Source organism: Schistocerca piceifrons, chromosome 1 (assembly GCF_021461385.2).
Source record: "Schistocerca piceifrons isolate TAMUIC-IGC-003096 chromosome 1, iqSchPice1.1, whole genome shotgun sequence".
NCBI lineage: Eukaryota > Metazoa > Arthropoda > Insecta > Orthoptera > Acrididae > Schistocerca > Schistocerca piceifrons.
Window position 1 is genome coordinate 1,119,840,619 of NC_060138.1, and position 7,533 is coordinate 1,119,848,151.

Here is a 7,533-nt window from a genome sequence, read left to right on the forward strand (position 1 = left end):
TTCTTCATATTTACCATTCTTCCCTTCCCGACTAGTCGACAAGCTATGTTTATCAGAGAATGTGATACACTTTGGTATGGAGTGACCATTACAAATTTTTTCAATCAACTAAGAAGAGAAATTACGAAGGAAGTATGTAACTCACCACATAAAGGAGGCAGTGAGTCGCAAACAGGCACAATGAAAAGAACTGCTAAAATATTAAACTTTCGGACAAGTCCTTCTTCCTAAACAGAAGACATTCATGCAAACACAACTCACACACATACGTGGTCATTGTATCCAGGTGCTGGAGCTGCAGTGCCAAGCGACACTCTCTCTCTCTCTCTCTCTCTCTCTCTCTCTCTCTCTCTCTCTCTCTCTCTGTGCATGTGTGTGTGTGTTTCAGAAGATTGTCTGAAAGTTCAAATATTTTAGCAGTCCTTCTAATTGTTCAGTCTTGGATTTTCCATTGTTTGAAAAGGAGTCTGTAAGATATAATGGGCGAAAACGTTTCCCTGTACACCTATCCCCTTCACTCCGTTACCCATTTCTAAATGAAATATTCTGCTTTTAAGCAAGCTGCTAATTATTGATGCATGAAACCAGTCATAATGGATGGTTAAAAATTTCCTTGAAATGTTAAATCTTTCTTATTAACATAAAATTCTTAGTAGTTGTCTTTATTATTAATACTCTTCTCAACTCATCTAAGTCTTCCAATAAATAAGATTCTCAAACACTGTCAACGAGGTTTGTTTTCACCACAATGTCTCCCTTCAGAACAACTTTTCTGTGACTGAACCATTTCTTAAAGACTGGAAAGTGGTTACAAGGTATCATATCTGGGAATTTATGGGTGACAGTGACAGTAAATGTTCTGCTTTGTCCATGGCAATTGTAGATGTATTGAAATAGTGAAAATTACTTTTCCTTCACAAAATGAGATCAGCTGGAAAGCTTTATCAAGCAAGCGGGTGTAATTTATACCTGAAGTCACTTTTGTTTTCAAATTATTTGATCTACTTGGGTGTCCAAGGTCAGTGTGGAAGAAGGTGATGGAAAAGGTAATTTGAAGCAAAAATATTTGTATCCAACAATGGAAAATACAGGATGGAATGTAACGATGTTATGAGAAGGATAGTTGCTACTCACCATATAGCGGAGATGCTGTGTTGCAGATAGGCACAAAAAAAACCCAACCTCTGTCAGAAACTGAGCTTTTGGCCAACAATACCTTCGTCAGAAATACACAATGTGTACACACACACACGTGCAAACGCAATTCTCTCACACGTGACCTCGGTCTGTGCCTGCTGAGGCCCAACTGCAAGCTTGCAGTGCACGATGGGAGAGGCTACTGGGTGGTGGGGCCGAGGAGGAGGTTGGGGTGGGGATGGAGGAGGATAGCAGAGTACATGTGGGCGACAGTAGATTGTTGCTTGTGGGAGCCTACAGGGACAAGGTGTAAAGGGGTAGGGCTGCTAGGTGCAGTCGGGATGTTAGAAGGTGGGTAAGTCGGGGAGGAGGGGGGGCAGCAGAGGAGGAGAGAAGTAAAAAGAGTGGGTGGAATGGGGGGCTGTACAGCGCTGGAATGGGAACAGGGAAGGAGCTACATGGGTAAGGACGATGACTTAACAAAGTTTGAGGCCGGGAGGGTTATGGGAACATAGGATACATTGCAGGGAGAGTTACCACCTGTGCAATTCAGAATAGCTGGTGTCGGTTGGGAAGCATCCAGATGGCACAGGCTGCAGAGCAGTCATTGAAATGCAGAAAGTCGTTTTGAGCAGTAACCTCAGCAACAGCAAGGCCCAGCTGTTTCTTGGCCACAGTCTGTGGTCATTCATGTGGACAGACAGCTTGTTGATTGTCATGCCCATGTAGATTGCAGCACAGTGGTTGCAGCTTAGCTTGTAGATCACATGACTGGTTTCACAGGTGACCCTACCTTTGTTGGGATAGGTGATGCTTGTGACTGGTTTGGAGTAGGTGATGCTGGTGGGAGGATGTGTGGGACAGATCTTATCTTTAGATCTATTACAGGGATGTGAGCCATAAAGCAAGGGGATGGGAGCAGGGCTTGTGGTGGGATGGACGAGGATATTGTGTAGGTTCGGTGGGCTGCGGAATACCCCTGTGGTCGGGTGGGAAGGATATTGAGTAGCACATACCTCATTTCAGGGGGCAATTTGAGATAGCGGAAATCCTGGAGGAGAATGATCTTCAAGCAAAGCTGCAGCCACTGTGCTGCATTCTACATGGGCTTGACAACTGACAGTCTTGTCAGCACAAATGGCCACCAACAAACTGGGCCAAGAAACAGCTGGATCACCCCACTGCTGAGCCCAACACTCATGTTCTTCATTTCAGTGACTGCTCCACAACCTGTGCCATCTCAGTGCTTCCCACCATAGACCTCTTGGCCTCAACCTTTGTTAGTCCTTACCCATGTAGCCCCTTTCCTGCTCCCATTCCAGCACTACACAGCCCTCTATTCCACCATCACACCCACTGTGTTTTTACCTCTCTCCTTTCCCGCTACCCTCCTCCCTCTCCCCATCATATAATTTCCCAACTGCACGTAGCTGCTCTACCCTCTCAACATCATCCCTGTACACTCCCACAAGCAGCACTTTACTATACCCTGCTATCCCTCTTCCTCCCCACTCCAGCTGCCTCCTTACCCTCACAACCTGGTTGCTTCTGCCATCATGCACTGCTGCTCGCAATTTGGCCCCATCAGCTAGAAACTATGGTCGTGGGTGTGTGAGTTATGTTTGCAGGAGTGCTGTCTGTTTCCGAGAAAGTCCTTGTTGGCCAAAAGCTCATTTTCTGACTGTTTCTGTTGTGCCCATCTGCAACTCAGTATCTGTGGTATATGAGGAATACCAACCATCCTTTTCATAACATTGTAATATGTTGCTGTCCAAAATTAAGCAACAAACAGAAATTTTGCAAGGTTGTGTTTATTTTGCCACAAAACAGTATAAACAGGTGATAGTAAAGTAGAAACAATGTAAAGAATACAGAATGTAAACAACTGCACATGTATAACAGTAGACAAAGGTGCTCTTCCTTTTTTAAACTTAATGGATTTGCACACCCATTCCGACAACTGAAATTATGCTCAGTATGGTGTGTAACCACATCTGGGAACAATACAGATCTGGTAACAATGGGGCATGCTGTGAATGTCATCATCAATCTCATGTCCAGGAAATAACATCCATTCTTCCTGCTGATCTGCTTGCTAGTCTCGGAAAGTGGTTTTGTCGATGATGACGTTATGCAGCCCATCTCTCTAATGCATCCCAGATGTGTGCTGCAGGATTCATATTGGGGGTGTGAGCAGGCCCCATCATGTGTGCAGTAACTTCTGTTTCCAAAAAACATGAGGTCGAGCATTATTGTCCGTCAATACGAAGTCTGGGCCCACAGCGTCTTGCAACAACCACACAGCAGATCCCAAGATCTCGTCACGATACCTGACAGTAGTTAAACCTTGCTAATTCACCTGTACAATTCCATGAGGTGGTGTTAGAGTGGCCAACATAATCCCTGTCCACATCATTAGGGATCCACCTTGATATCGGTCTCCGTCTACAATATTTGGATCTCGAGATCATGTTCCACATTCCCTCCAGATACAAATTCGTCAAGAATCACACTCCAGTCTAAATCAAGTCACATCTGTGTAGAGAACATTGGCCCACTGCTCGACAGCCCAGGTGACATGACAACTCCACTCGTCGACATACCCTTATGTGAAGATACTTCAGGGGTACACATACAGCAGCTCTCTGACAATAAAGACCACTCTACCAAAGCTTGCTGTACACCACTTGCCTCGATACATGTTCAGTGGATGCTGTGAGGTCAGATGCCAGTTACCATGCAGTATGGAGGCTGTACCATTGTGCTCTTGCAGCCAAATAATTGTTCTGTCTTGGCCCTGCCTGTCTTGGGATACAGTTTCACCACATCCGAGAAGCAACAGAACAATTCACATAAAGCCATTGGGCCACATCAGTTTGCGACTGTCGTGCTCCATTCTTCCTAAAGCAGCAGAGAGTCTGGTAGGCATCTTCTCTGCGCCATAATGCATTGTCTGTGACTGTGTACACAGCAATTGTGGATGTGACTACACAGCAGACACTATCCCATTTGATAGGAGCTCTGATGTCGTCGTTGGTGCCGTTGTTCGTTGACCGGAACGCCGTCCTCCATGCAGAGAACGATTGTACGTACATCAGGTGACAGTTTGTATGAGTCTTGTGAATTAGACGCAGGATGGGGAAATAATGATTTGTTCTTTTAATTTTGGACACAAGTGTATTTGCAGCCTTATACATTTATTTCCCTGTTGTTTGTGATGTTAATACTTACGTTAATCATTATTTAATAATTGTGTTTTTTGTCAGATTGCAAATTTACAATAGTTTACAATAATTCAAGATAAGTTTTTCAGTGGTTCACAACAAATATACAAGAATTCAACCAACTTTCATAGCATTTTTCAACTCTCAAGAGAATATGATGTTGCCTGTCTTAGTCCATCTGTATATTTCAGTAGAGGACCTTGTGGACCGAACCTTTCTGATTTTGTTCACATTTATAGGATTTGCAGGCTAGTGCCCAGATATCAATTCCTTAACTCAGTCATGTAAAAGGACGAGTACACTCATCACAGCACTGTAGTCCCAACATGTGCCTCTTCTGTAGCTCACTCCTTTGTGTAGCAGTTCTGCAGCTGTACTGTTATATTGTGAAAGCGAGACATAAATTTATTGTGGGATAAATTGAAAGATATACTGTACTAAAGAGAGTGGAGCACCTGGCCAGCAAGAGGCACATGGCTTCAGGTGTGCACCTCTGCTGTGTCCACTGGTGGCCTCACAGACGCCGACGTGTTAAGTTGTTCCAGTCCAGTGTTATATTTGGTAATGAGGAGGGTGCTCCTTCGCAGTTTGTGGAAGCAATTGGAGAATTAGTGGCGTGTACAGATTTGATATGGGAGTTCTGTTTGTGTGTTGGGTTTGATGGGTAATGCCTATCTGTTAAAGCTTTAGTAAGACCTCCAGCATCCTGGAGAGGGATTGCTCATTACTTCGGATGCTTCATCCACAGGTGGTTATATTGTATGATAGAGACTTTGCTATCAAACTGTAGTTAACTCTGGAGTTTAGAAGGTAGTAAAGTTCCTGGGTTTGTGCAAAAAGAATAGTAGTTCTTATTCAACATAACCTTTCCCAACCCTCTCCGAATCCAGACCAGTAAAGTTTAACATAACTGTTGCAGCTGATTTGAGCAGCTCCTGGCAGCATGCCAGTGACACAAAAATGCCAACCACACAGTGTGGGAACATTGTAGTCCCAGGGGGCCATGTCAAGTAAATAGGGGACACAGTCAACAAATTGGAAATTCAGTGCCTTCAATTTTGCAGCCACAGTTATGAACCATTTGACAGTTATAACTTTATTCTTATGCTCTTTTCTTTTTCTCCAATATTTCATTTTTGTGCCATCTATTTTTCCTTTTTATCTTAGCCCTGCTTCTTCACCCACTTTTTACCATTTCTCTTACAACTTATACTTTGGAGTCTTGAGCAGCCGCTGGTGAAGTATCAGTGCAGTAGTGAGTCGCATATTTAGCTTTCATATTTGTTTTGTAGTTTGATTCTTAATTTCTTTCCAAGTGTTTGTGCACTTGCATATTGAATTACATAAAATCCTTGCGTATTCTCGTATTTCAGAGGAGTAATATTGCTTATTGATAGCTGTAGAGTATAAATTCGCGGAGTCGTTAGATATTAGCAGTAGGATGGATAGGGTGTGTGCGTGCTGTGTGTGGGGGCAGGAGGAGCTGGCTGCGGTTTGCAAGCAGCTGTGTGTGCTGTTGGCCACGGTCAACCGCCTTCAGGCCCCCCAGGGGATCCACAACTCTTTTGTGGATACGTGTGTAGCGAGCACGGGACCCCGAGCTAATGTGGCCTTCCTTCTTTTCCGGGCTGCATACCCCCCCTTTCCGTATCCTTCCCCATCCCTCATCTTCGCCCCCCCCCCCCCCCCCCCTCACCTCTGGCTCTTTCCTTCCCTTTCTCCCCCTCTGGGAGTATGGTTTGTGCCTACGTCCGGAGACGGACGCTTGTAAATGTACCGCACTCTTCGCCTTCCTTGCTTGTATGTCTTCATCTTTCTTCGTCCTTCTCTTTTCCTTACCTCTTCTCTTTACCTCTTCTCTTTACCCTTTTCTCCGCTGCGGCGTTTGAGACCTCTTCTTTCCTTTCCCTGTCTCTTTCTTCCTCCCTGTGCGTGTCTGAAGGCCGACCCACGCACTTCCATGCGTAGCCGGTGACGGGGTAACGCGTAATTCCCCGCCCCGGGTAGACAGGTAGGACACGTACGTACCCCCTGGTAACGGCCAGGCCCAGGGAGGGGTGATTACCCGAGCTGATACCTTCCGAAAGTGCCGATTGGTCCCTCCGTCCGTTTGTCGGGAGGTGTGACCTGAGGTGTGAACAATCACCTAAGACGGGTGTGCCCTCGGTGAGGGCCCCCACAAGGAAGGAGCGCGCCATCGGAGACACCGGTAATCATGGGGGATTCTTCCGCAATGGTTTCCTCACCTTCCACTATGTCTGCTCACAAACGTAAGTTCACTGAGTCTCATCACAGACGGTTCTTCCATCGTTGCCACAGTTCCTTGTTGTTTCTCGGTCTGACGAAGGTCACGACTTTTCCACGGTCAACCCTTTCATTATTCAGAAAGGTGTCGACGCAATTGTGCGGGTCCTGTAAAGTCTTGTTCCAGATTACGGAATGGCACCCTGTTGTTGGAAACACACAGTGCCCTCCAGGCTCAAAAATTGCTGCGTACTTCTCTGCTCCACACCTTCCCTGTCCGGGTGGAACCGCACCGTACCTTAAATTCCTCGCGTGGAGTCGTTTATACACGCTCCCTCGATGGATTGTCTGACGAAGAAATTCAGCACTACCTGTCTGACCAGGGCGTCACAGCTGTTCATCGGGTTATGAAAAGGGTTGACTCGAACATCATTCCAACCCGCACTGTCTTCTTGACATTTGACAAAGTTCAACTCCCATCAAAAATCAAAGCAGGCTATGAGATAATTTCCGTTCGCCCTTATGTCCCAAACCCTACGCGTTGCTATCGATGTCAGCGGTTCAATCACACCAGCCAGTCCTGTTCCAATCCGGCCAAATGTATTACGTGTGGCAAGGATGCCCATGAGGGTGCTTGTCCACCTCCATCCCCTCGCTGCATCAACTGTATGGGTGACCACGCTGCTTCCTCTCGAGATTGCCCCGTTTTTAAGGACGAAAAACTCATCCAGGAAATAAGAGTGAAGGAAAAGGTGTCGACCTTTGCTGCTCGAAAGTTACTCGCCAGTCGACAGCCCACTGTGCCTCAGAAAGGAAAATACAGCACTGTCCTTGCTTCTCCTCGGCCAACAAAGGAGGCGGCCACGCAGACTTGCGACCTCACCTTTAGTACCACGGTCGTCAGATCGGCCAGCGCAAAGATCGCCCG